The 13171-nt window shown below is 37.8% G+C and overlaps 1 protein-coding gene across 8 annotated transcripts in view; it reads left to right on the top strand.

The window, feature by feature from the left end:
- Window positions 1-1124: 1124 nt before the first annotated feature.
- The window catches only part of LOC106089084 (serine-rich adhesin for platelets), a 312770-nt gene continuing 300723 nt past the window's right edge, over window positions 1125-13171 (top strand). For 7 of the 8 annotated variants that reach the window (XM_059360423.1, XM_059360422.1, XM_059360420.1 and 4 more), the window contains exon 1: window positions 1125-1679. The gene's annotated coding sequence lies outside the window, so the exon portion shown is untranslated. Of the gene's footprint in view, window positions 1684-13171 lie in introns of all 8 variants that reach the window. The other variant, XM_059360421.1, reaches the window with a different exon arrangement.

Genomic DNA, 13171 nt, shown 5'->3' with positions numbered 1-13171 from the left:
ACACTCTGAACCACTGGAGGGCGCAATTTTTACTCGAATAGACTGACATTTTTGTAGTGGTATTTTTCTATGACTTCTAACAGCCATGTCAAATACGGTGCCTATCGGTCAATAAATTCATGTAGCTCATATATATGTTGAAAAAGTCATTCAAAGAACTTGACAAATGCTATCGATGGTGGAGGATATTTAAGATTCGACCCGGCCGAACTGAGCCATCTTTTACTTGTATAGTATACCTCCATAGGATGGGGGTATACTTATCTGGTCATTCCGTTTATAACACCTCGAAATGTTGATCTAAGACCCCATAAGGTTTATATATTCTTGATCGTATATGTTTAAGCCATGTCCGCCGGTCTGTCCAAATCACGATAGCGGTCGAACGCATAAGGCTAGCCTCTTAAAATTTTGCACAAATTCTTAAAATTGATGTAGGTCATTGAAGATTGCAAATGGCTTCAGATTTTGATATAGCTCCCATATAAACCGATCTCCCGACTTTACTTCTTAAGCCCTTTGGAGCCGCAATTTTTGTCCGATTTGGCTAAAATTTAGCAGATAGTTTTCTGTTATTACTTTCAGTAACTGTGTCAAGCACTGTCCAAATCAGTCTATAACCTGATATAGCTCCCATATAAACCGATCTCCCGATTTGATTTCTTGAGCCCCTGGAAGCCGTAATGTTTGTCTGATTTGGATAAAATGTTGAACATAGTTTTCAGTTATAACTTTCGACAACTGTGCCAAGAACGGTTTGTAGAGTTTAATTTTTCAACGCAACGTTCAAAAGCAAAGCTCATTCCGTTTAGGCCTTTAGGTGATTTTTGTTTGCATTTTTTTTCAAAAAAAAAAAATATTTGGTTATATTGGACCATGGTAACCCTAAAGGAAGGTAGTGCAGTCATGAATATAAATTAGCAACACATTTGCTCTTTTACGCCTTATGAGCATAATCATATTGTCAACTTTTTTATTGAGTTACCTTGATGCCATAATCAACACCACCTACCACAGATTCAACTACGTCACAAAGGCGCGATCACATCGCCATGCATAGATACGAATGGTCGTTCAGCTCAGCTAGCAAAAAATGCGAGTAGTAAAGCTTGTGTAGTACTCGCAAATAGACGAACTGCGGTAACAACAATCGTTTGTCGTCTAAAAAGTATACGGTTGTGATAACGCGCGAATCGCTCTCGGACAAAAAAATAGTTGTCTTTATCTCATCCGTATCGATAAACGTAACATACACGTGAATCAATTGGTGTGTGGTGTTACATTGATATTCCATACCAGAATTTATGAAATAATGTGTTATTAATACATTTCGTTTGTAGATATGCGTGTAAAATTGATTGAAAGCAAATATGTATACAAACATGACATAATTAAAGATTTTAATCAATGTTTATTTTCATGATTTTTCAACAAACCCAAACAAATCAATTTAAGCCTTCTTTTATCGCATTTGAGCAGATAATCATAGTTCTAATATAATTATACCTCCTTGAAAATAAACATTTATAAGTTAATAGTAATTTAATTTAAAACAAATCTGTGACGTGATAATACTACGTTGACAATAAACACCGTTCTGGTTAGTTTGCTGGTTATGTGAGTGATATCAACCAGCTACCTCTGATAAGATAAAGCTGGGACATATTGCAGTCTCTAAGGTTGGTAAGCAGTCAATGAGATGATATTTAATTATACCCTCCACCATAAGATGGGGGGTATACTAATTTCGTCATTCTGATTGTAACTACTCGAAATATTCGTCTGAGACCCCATAAAGTATATATATTCTTGATCGTCGTGAAATTTTATGTCGATCTAGCCATGTCCGTCCGTCTGTCCGTCCGTCCGTCCGTCCGTCTGTCTGTCGAAAGCACGCTAACTTCCGAAGGAGTAAAGCTAGCCGCTTGAAATTTTGCACAAATACTTCTTATTACTGTAGGTCGGTTGGTATTGTAAATGGGCCATATCGGTCCATGTTTTGATATAGCTGCCATATAAACCGATCTTGGGTCTTGACTTCTTGAGCCTCTAGAGTGCGCAATTCTTATCCGATTGGGATGAAATTTTGCACGACGTGTTTTGTTATTATATCCAACAACTGTGCCAAGTATGGTTCAAATCGGTTTATAACCTGATATAGCTGCCATATAAACCGATCTTGGGTCTTGACTTCTTGAGCCTCTAGAGTGCGCAATTCTTATCCGATCAGAATGAAATTTTGCACGACGTGTTTTGTTATTATATCAAATAACTGTGCCAAGTATGGTTCAAATCGGTCTATAACCTGATATAGCTGCCATATAAACCGATCTTGGGTCTTGACTTCTTGAGCCTCTAAAGTGCGCAATTCTTATCCGATTGGGATGAAATTTTGCACGACGTGTTTTGTTGTGATATCCAACAACTGTGTCAGGTATGGTTCAAATCGGTTCATAACCTGATATAGCTGCCATATAAACCGATCTTGGGTCTTGACTTCTTGAGCCTCTAGAGTGCGCAATTCTTATCCGATTGGGATGAAATTTTGCACGACGTGTTTGGTTATGATATCCAACAACTGTGCCAAGTATGCTTCAAATCGGTCCATAACCTGATATAGCTGTCATATAAACCAATCTTGGGTCTTGACTTCTTGAGCCTCTATAGTGCGCAATTCTTATCCCATTTGCCTGAAATTTTGTACGACGGATTCTCTCATGACCATTAACATACGTGTTTATTATGGTCTGAATCGGTATATAGCCCGAAACAGCTCCCATATAAATCGATCTCTCTATTTTACTTCTTGAGCCCACAAAGGGCGCAATTCTTATTCGAATTGGCTGACATTTTACACAGGTCTCCAACATATAATTTAATTCTGGTCCAAACCGGACCATATCTTGATATCGCTCTAATAGCAGAGCAAATCTTTTCTTATATCCTTTTTTTGCCTAAGAAGAAATGCCGGGGAAAGAACTCGACAAATGCGATCCATGGTGGAGGGTATATAAGATTCGGCCCGGCCGAACTTAGCACGCTTTTACTTGTTTTATTTTAAGAATTTGCCTCATAAGAAGATATCGGGATATATACAAACGCAATACTCAGGTGTATTAATATAAGAATTTGCAAATATATTCTAAGTCGACTACTGTATGATGGAAGCATAATTTTGACTATCCATATTTGCAATGTAAACTTTTAAAGCAATTGTGTCTTACTCTCCTGTCCGATTGCCTGGCGACGCATTAAAAAACTTTAATTGGGCCAGGTCAATTTGTATATGAGCTATATGGAACTATGTTCTTACATAACTCTTGAGCACCATAGGATGGGGCTATACTAATTTAGTCATTCCGTCTGTGATATATTCTTGATAGTCTTGACATTATGAGTCGATCTAGCCATGTCCGTCCGTTTGTCCGCTTAATCACGACGGCAGTCAAACCAATTGAGGTAGCAACATAAAATTTTACACAGATGATTCATATTAATGTAGGTCATTGGGGCTTGCGTATGGGCCATATCGGTTCAAATTTGGATATAGCCCCCATGTAAACCGATCCATAAAATGACTTCTTGACCCCCTAGTTGGCGCAATTCTTTTCAGATTTTGCTTAAATTCCTATCGACCTCTACGACCTTCAACAACCATGCCAATTATGGTCTTAATAGGTATATAACTTGATATGGTTCCCACATAAACCGATTTCAAGACTGTATTTTTTGAGACCTTAAAGGGCGTTTGCTTGACCTCCTGTCATTTGAATCGTGCAAAGAACTTGAGAAATGCGATCAATGGTGGCGGAAGATTAGACCCGGCCGAAGTAAGCATGTTTTTATATCCTACATCATTAAAATTTCGACATTCCGTTTGTAATTCCTCGAAATATTCGTCTCAGAACCTTATATATATTCTTGATCATCATGACATTTTAAGTCAATCTAGATATGGCCGTCCGTCTGCCTGTTGAAACCACGCTTACTTTCGAAGGAGTAAAGGCACTTGAAATTTTGCACAAATACTTCTAATTAGTGAAGCTCAGTTGGGATTGGGCCATATCGGTCCATGTTTTGATATGGCTGTCATTTAAAGCGATCTTGGATATTGACTTCTTGAGCTGTTACAGGGTACAATTCCTATCCGATTTGGCTGAAATTTTGCACGAGGTGCTTTGTTATGATTTCCAATAACTGTATGATTTCCAATACAAAGTATGATTGAAATCGGTCTATAACCTGATATAGCTGTCATATAAACCGATCAGGGGTCTTGACTTCTTGAGCCTCTAGAGAGTGTAATTCTTATCCGAATTAGCTGAAACTTTGTATGACGTGTTTCGTTATGACCTCCAAAAACTGCGCTAAGTATGGTATAAATCAGTCCATAACCTCATATAGTTTCCATATTAACCGATATTGGGTCTCGACTTTTGAGCCACTAGAGGGCGCAATACCTACTCGATTTGGCTGAAATGTTGCACATGTTTCGTTATGACTTCCAACAACTGTTCTATGTATGGTTTAAATCGGTTCAAAAGTTGATATGGCTGCCATATAAACCGATGACTTCTTGAGCCACTAGAGGGCGCAATCTTATCCGATTTGGCAAAAATTTTGCACGAGGTGCTTTGTTATGGTTTCCAGCAACAGTTTAAAGTATGACTGAAATCGGTCTATAACCTGATACAGCAATCATGTAAATCGATCTTGGATCTTGACTTCTTGAGCCACTAGAGGATGCAATACTTACTCGATTTGTCCGAAATTTTGCACAACATTATTCGTTATGACTTTCAACAACTGTGCTAAGTATTGGTGAAATCAGTCCATAACCTGATATAGGTTTCATATAAACCGATATGGGGTTTTAACTTCGTGGGCATCTAGAGGGCGCAAATAATATCCAATTTGGCTGAAATTTTGTACAACCGCTTCTTCCATGACCTTCGACTGTGTCAAATATAGTCTGAATCGGACTATAGCCTGATACAGCTCCCATATAAACCGATTTCCCAATTTTATATCTTGAGCCCCTAAAGCTCGCAATTGTTATTTGAACTGGCAGAAATTTTGCACAATGACATTTACTGTTGTGTGCAACATTCAATTCAATTATGTTTCGTGTTGGACCATAACTTGATATATCTCCAATACCATAGCATACAGGGAAAAGAACTCGACAAATGCGATTCATGGTGGAGGGTATATAAGATTCAGCCAGACCAAACTTAGCACCCTTTTACTTATTTCATCTGACAACGACAGAAAATGTTTGGTGATTTAGCAAAAAAATACTGCTTTTAGTTGTAACAAGTAAAAGCGTGCTAAGTTCGGCCGGGCCGAATCTTATATAACCTCCACCATGGATCGCATTTGTCGAGTTCTTTTCCCGGCATCTCTTCTTAGGCTAAAATGGATATAAGAAAAGAGTTGCTCTGCTATTAAAACGATATCAACATATGGTCCGGTTCGGAGCACAATTAAATTATATGTTGGAGACCTGTGTAAAATTTCTGCCAATTCGTATAAGAATTGCGCCCATTGGGGCTCACGAAGTAAAATAGAGAGAACGATTTATATGGGATCTGTATCGGGCTATAGACCGATTCAGAACATAATAAACACGTTTGTTGATGGTCATGAGAGGATCCGTCGTACAAAATTTCAGGCATATCGGATAATAATTGCGACCTCTAGGGGTCAAGAAGTCAAGATCCCAGATCGGTTTATATGACAGCTATATCAGGTTATGAACCGATTTGAACCTTATTTGACACAGTTGAAAGTAAAAATAAAATACGTCATGCAAAATTTCAGCCAAATCGGATAGGAATTGCGCCCTCTAGAAGCTCAAGAAGTCAAATCCCCAGATCTGTTTATATGACAGCTATATCAGGTTATGGACCGATTTAAACCATACTTGGCACAGTTGTTGGATATCATAACAAAATACTTCGTGCAAAAAAAAATCAACCAAATCGGATAAGAATTGTGCCCTCTAGAGGCTCAAGAAGTCAAGATCCCAGATCGGTTTATATGGCAGCTATATCAGGTTATAGACCGATTTGAACCATACTTGGCACAGTTTTTGGATATAATAACAAAAAACGTCGTGCAAAATTTCATTTCAATCGGATAAGAAGTGTGCACTCTAGAGGCTCAAAAAGTCAAGACCCAAGATCGTCTTATATGGCAGCTATATCAGGTTATGAACCGATTTGAACCATACTTGTCACAGTTGTTGGATATCACAGCAAAACACTTCGTGCAAAATTTCATTCTGATCGCATAAGAATTGCGCCCTTTAGAGGATCAAGAAATCAAGACCCAAGATCGGTTTATATGGCAGCTATATCAGGTTATGGACCGATTTGTACTATACTTGGCATAGTTGTTGGATATCATAGCAAAATACGTCGTGCAAAATTTCGTTTCAATCGGATGAGAATTGCGCACTCTAGAGGCTCAAGAAGTCAAGACCCAAGATCGGTTTATATGGCAGCTATATCAAAAAATTGACCGATATGGCCCATTTGGAATACCAACTGACCTACACTAATAAGAAGTATTTGTGCACAATATATATATATATATATATATATATATATATATATATATATATGTATATATATATATATATATATATATATATATATATTTATATATTTAAATATTTAAATATATAAAAATAGAAATAGATTATCAAATTCATTTTCTAATCTCAAATACCTTTTATTTGAGCCAAATATTTTTTCCCTTTGGGGGTGTTTTGGGACAGGGGTGATACCCGAAATACATGGTCCTACATTTGGATATCAAATTCGTATTTTACTCCCAAATACCTTTATTTGAGCCCCATATTGCGATAGTCTCTAATAAATTGCTGTTTGTGGGGTAGTTTGGGAAAGGAGTAGACCCCCAGAAAATTGGGTATCAATTCTTACTCTACCCCCTATACCTTTCATTTAAGCTCCACATTGACATGGTCGGTAAATGTGCCCGATTTAGGTGTGTTTTGGGGATTGGAATGGTCCCCCAAATACTTAGCCCGGAAAATATATCAGCAACGTGCTCTATTCTCATATATCTATATATCATTTATTTGAACCCGATATTGCCATTGCCCTAAAAATTGGATATCAACTTCGTTTTGCAATCTCATTTAAAGTCCTTATTGCAAAAGTCAGCAAATATGTCCAGTTTGGGGTATGGGCCCTAAAAACTATGAATATTTACTCCGGTACCCAAGTACAGATTTCACTGCATTTTCCATGGAGTGGGCTATAGTTTGCAACTGCACCAATATATCATCGGATCAAGGAGTGCTTTCATCAAGCAATTGGGTCAATCGAGTGGAGTATGTCGCTGCCACCTGTTGTGTTTGCAGCTTTTCAATGTTCAGCTTCCGTGCAGTGTCAGATCGTACTTTCCTCGCCATGTTCAAACGGGTGCATACCTTTGCTGCAACAGCCAAGTGGCTTTGTGAATAGTTTTATGTTGAAATCTGGTGCAACTAACTAACATGATTTTGGCCGCGGCGAAATCTATCAGCGTCAACCCATTACTGGACGTTATCTCGTGGAGGCTAAACTTTCCGACTGTTGAACCAAAAATGTCCTCCTTCCCTATCTTCGCATTAAAATCTCCCAGAACGATTTTAACATCATGGGCGGGGCAGCGGTCATATTCTCTCTCTAGGCGCTCGTAGAAAATATCCTAGGTCGGCTCGTCCTTATCTTCCGTTGGGTCATAGGCACAAATAAGGCTGATTTTGAAGAATTTGGCTTTTATGCGGATTTATAGAATGCTCAAAAGCGGAAGACCAATACTCCATTGGAGTGACCAAGGGAAGAGCGACATACCGAAATTGGGAGTTAGAGATTTGAGAAGAATCGCAGTAGATCGAGGCACTGGGAAATCTATTCTACGTTCGGCTAGAGGAACAAATTTTCTGTAATGGCCAATTGAAATAAGTTGCCTCAAAAAATTTTAGACTTCCGTACTACTCACTAGATCCTTAGACTAATAGAAAAAAAGCTAACACTATCTACTGACTGTTATATTTGCTATTACAGCGGTAGTTCTGTTGTTATAATTTTTTTTTTTTGCAATTTCAGACCACACTCAACCAAATTTGTTATTCAAAACAGCAAAAATGTTTGTTAAAAGAGCAGTTCTTATCTGCTGAAAATGGGAAAGCAGACATTACTGCTGTTTCGGCAAATACAGGGCTGCTGTATAAGCAAACATTTCCTACTGCTATTTAAACTAAAAAAACCTTCTCTTCTAAGTACACAAGTCTACTGAAAAAAAAATGTATGCTACTTTTTATGGTTGCCTGTATTTGTTTATAGCTAATGTACACATAACTCTCACGGCCTTTTGTATCTAAATTTGAAGAAAAAGGTTATGGAAAGTATTGTATACATTCAGTGCTGATTCTAAACATCCACTGAGACACACATTTACATATGTGTGCTATTTTTATAACCACCGCCGAAGGATGGAGGCAAATTTATTTTGTCATTTCGTTTGCAACACATCGAAATATCCATTTCCGACCCTATAAAGTATATATATTCTTGATCAGCGTAAAAATCTAAGACGATCTAGACATGTCCGTCCGTCTGTCCGTCTGTCTGTTGAAATCACGCTACAGTCTTTAAGAATAGAGATATTGAGATGAAACTTTGCACAGATTCTTTTTTGTCCATAAGCAGGTTAAGCTCGAAGATGGGCTATATCGGATTATATCTTGATATAGCCCCCATAAAAGCCACATTTATTATCCGATTTTGCTGAAATTTGAGACAATGAGTTGCGTTAGGCTCATCGACGTCCTTCTCCAATTTGGCCCAGATCGGTGCAGATTTGAAGATAGCTGCCATATAGACCGATCTCTCGATTTAGGGTTTTGGCCCCAAAAAGTGCGTTGTGTTAGGCTTTTCGACATCCGTGTTGTATATGGTTCAGATCGGTTTATTTTTAGTTATAACTTCTAAAAAGACCAATATTTTGTTATACACAGTTGAACAATGACTTGTACCGACTAGTATTTGGTTCAAATCGGAACATATTTCGAAATAACTGCTATGGGACATAAGATATACAATTAACACCGGATTTTGATGAAAGGTGGTTTTCATATGTACCCGATATGGTGGGTATCCAAAGTTCAGCCCGGCCGAACTTAACGCCTTTTTACTTGTTTCTTCTAACACCTCCATCATAATTAAGCAGCAGTAATCTTCAGCAAACAACTGACTTTTCAGCAGTAAGCCTGCTACTCTGAAATTGCAGTATTACTGCTGTAATAGCAGAATTACTGCTAAATTAGCTGAAAATTTAACTACCAATATTCAGAAGACAGTGTTTGCTATTTTCAGCAAACTTTTTTTGATGAGTGCAGGAGTGTGCCAGCTGTTGCTTGTTGAACTTTTCTGGTGCTCAATTTATCATGAGGTTGTTAGAAGGAGAGTAAAATAAAGTAAATCAAGTAAAAGGTTGCTAATTTCGGCCGGGCCGAATCTTGTGAACCCATCACCATGGATTCTGCTAAAATATGGGTATATCTAGTTATAGACCCATTTGGACAGTACTTGGCACAGAACACCTCATGCGAAAAGAAAGGCTTGGTTTTCATACCCACCACCATGGGATGGGGTAATACTAATCAAGTCTTTCAGTTTGTAACACCTCAAAATATTGATCTAGGACCCCATTTGGTATAACTGTTCTTAATCATCTAGACATCCTGAGTCGATCTAGCCATGTCGGTCTGTCGAAATCACGATAGCGGTCGAACGAGTAAAGTTTTGAAATTTTGCACAGATACTAACTATTGATGTAAGTCATTGGGGATGCATTGACTGAAATTTTAAACGTAGTGTTTTGTTATGACTTCCCACAACTGTACTTAGTACGTTTCAAATCAGTCTTTAACCTGATATAGCTCCCATATAAACCGATCTTCCGATTTGACTTCTTGAGCCCCTGGAAGCCGCAGGTATGGTCCAAGTCGGTCTATAACCAGATATACCCATATTTTAGCAGAATCCATGGTGGTAGGTTTCAAAGAATCGGCCCGGCCGAACTTAGCACGCTTTTACTTGTTTTTCTTTGTGTTTCTTTCAAAACGAGCAGAATAAATCAGCGGCCATATCAGGTGTGGAGGCTTCAAGGGCCATATATTGGTAGGTCGCATATTCATTTTGTCGTTCCATTTGCAGCACATCGAAATATCCATTTGCTACCCTATAAACTATACACATTCTTGATCGTCGTAAAAATCTAAGACGATCTAGCCATGTCCTTACGTCCGTCTGTCCATCTGTCTGTTGAAATCACGCTACAGTTTTTAATAATAGAAATATTGAGCTGAAACTTTGCACAGATTCTTTTTCTGTCCGTAGGCAGGTTAAGTTCGAAGATGGGCTACATCGAACTATATCTTAATGTAGCCCCCACATGGACCAATCTGCCGAAGGTCTTAGGCCCTTAAAAGCCACAGTTATTATCCGATTTTGCTGAAATTTGACACAGTGAGTTGTGTTAGCCCACTCAACATAATACTTCAGTTTGGCCCAGATCGGTCCAGATTTGGCTATAGTTTCCATATAGACCGATCTCGCGATTTAAGGTTTTGGGCCCATAAAAGGCGCATTTTTTTGCCGGATTTCGCTGGAATTCGGGGCAGAGAGTTTGTTAGACTATTCGGCATCTTTTCAATTCGGCCCAGATCGGTATTTGGATATAGCTGACATAAAGGCCGATCTCTCTGCATAAGGTCTTGGACCAATTAAAGGCGCATTTCTTATCCGTTTTCGCTGAAATTTGACACAGTGATTTATAATAGGCTTTTCGACATCCGTGTCCTATATGATTCAGATCGGTCTTTATTTACTTGTATTTATTAGACCACTAAATGTCCGTTCCGAAATTGGTACAAATTGGACCATATTTGGATTTAGCTGACGAAAAGCCTTTTACTTGTTCTTTGTAGTGATAGACTTTTTCTCTATACGACTACTTAGCTTCCATAGCATACACATGTCATTTGTGGGCATCTTTTGGAAGTTGAAACGTTGGACAACGGCAACGGCTCTCGTTGTTGCTCCGTGTGCCCCGATTCGAATCCCGTCCGAACTCTGCCAATTTTTTATTTTCAATTTTTTTGCCTGCTGTTTCAGCAAACAAACACCTACTGTTCTAGCAGTTCTCTGTACTATTTCAACTAACAAAATCTGCTATTTTAACCACCCAATCTGCTTAAATATTCAACACGTATTACTTTTGGACAGGCAAAATATTGTTGCACGGTAGCAAATAAATTACCCTGCTTTTAGGGCGAGTATGCATATGCATGAAATCTCGCTTAAAGTATTTTACTCTCATATTTTATTATACTCTTTACCATAGGAAAGGGGAATACTTATTTCGTCACTCTGTTTGTAAATCCTGGAAATATTAGAGGAGGCCCTTCGAAATCCTTCTTCAATTTGGCTTAGATCGGTCCAGATTTGGATATAGCTGCCATATAGACCGATCCGCCGATTTAAGATCTTGGGTCCATAGAAGGCGCATTTATTGTCCGATGTCGCCGAAATTTGGAACAGTGAGTTGTGTTAGGCCCTCCGACACCCCTCTTCAATTTGGCCCAAGTCAGCCCAGATTTGGATATAGCTGCCATATAGATCGATCTCTCTTGGTCTTGGCGCAATTATAATTCAATTTCACTGAAATTTGACACAGTGACTTATGTTAGGCTTTTCGACATACGTGCAATTCTGACCATATTTCGATAAAGCTGCTATGGGGGTATAAATTATCCATTTTTCACCGAGCTATGATGAAAGTAGTTTACATATATACCCGAGGTGGTGTGTATCTAAAGTTTGGCCCAGTCGAACTTAACGCCTTTTTGATTGTTTTTGTTTTGTTTAATTTTATTTAACAACAACCCCTTCATAAATGGAACAGCTGGTATTTTAAGGAAACAAGAAACTATTTAGCATGCTGCCTGCTGGTCTAAAATTGCAAACATACTATTATCAGCAAATTTGTTTCTACGAGCGTACTTCTGCTATATAGTTCTTTCTCTTGTATTCACATTACACTTTTAATGCAGTTCAATTCCATTTGGTGGGCGCCATAGGATTTTTTTGCCTTTTCCACAGGAATATTCAATATTTTAGCTGATTTTGTAGTCGAAACTGAATAAATTAAATTAACAGACTGAAATGTTTGCTAAACCAACGGCTTCATATTTGCTAAAACAGCAGCCATGTATGCTTTTCCATTTTCAAAAGACATAAACTGTTGCTTGCTTTAGCAAAAATTTTTGCTTTTTTGAATAGCAAATTTCGTTGGGCGGAATTTTTTTCCCTTCTACTCGATTATGTTGGCTCAAGTCTGGTATTCTAACCGAAAGGTTTGCTATCGTTCTCGATTTCACGCGATGATATGACGCTCCTATCCTCTTTTCATTCTATCGCCTTAAGTCTCATAACAGCAGTGGCTGCCTTATACTTAATCTGTATGTCTATAAGTCGGATATCTATAATAGTCTCCAGTGCCTTAGTTGCAATTTTTATCCATCCAACTTAATGAAGCGCAAGTAAGAACTGGTTAATTCATACACCAAGAGAAATTAGTCTACTGTTATTAAATTAAAAATGTAAAACTTTTTAATAAATCCATACAAAATATGTCAACTTCGCAACAACAATTGTATAGCATTTGCTATACATTCATACAGTTTTTTTGCAGTTTTTGGCGTAAGTTTGTTCAGCAGCATTAATATGATTTTGGTAGTTTTTTGTATGCTATTATTTAAAATTTTTTAAAAATTGTAGCCGAATCGAATTGTAAAAAAAACACATTTTACGCTATGTTCCGCTCACATAAAAAGATAAAATAAAATACCAAATTTTTGAAGTTCTTATGACAGCTTTAGGCTTTCTCAACTTTTACCATCTGAATTTCAGAACATGTTTGCTGCTTTAGCGAACAATTACTGATGTCCCAGTACCAGCAAACATTTTTGCAGTTTTTACTTACAAATTTAAATAAATAAAATAAATAATCAGTTCAAAACAGCTAAACGAAAAGATCCATAAGTAAGATAGAGCCTAAATTGAGATAGTGTTAACATTTTTCCTATATA

This window comes from Stomoxys calcitrans, chromosome 1, assembly GCF_963082655.1.
Source record: "Stomoxys calcitrans chromosome 1, idStoCalc2.1, whole genome shotgun sequence".
Taxonomy (NCBI): Eukaryota; Metazoa; Arthropoda; class Insecta; order Diptera; family Muscidae; genus Stomoxys; species Stomoxys calcitrans.
This window is presented reverse-complemented; position numbering and strand designations above follow the sequence as displayed.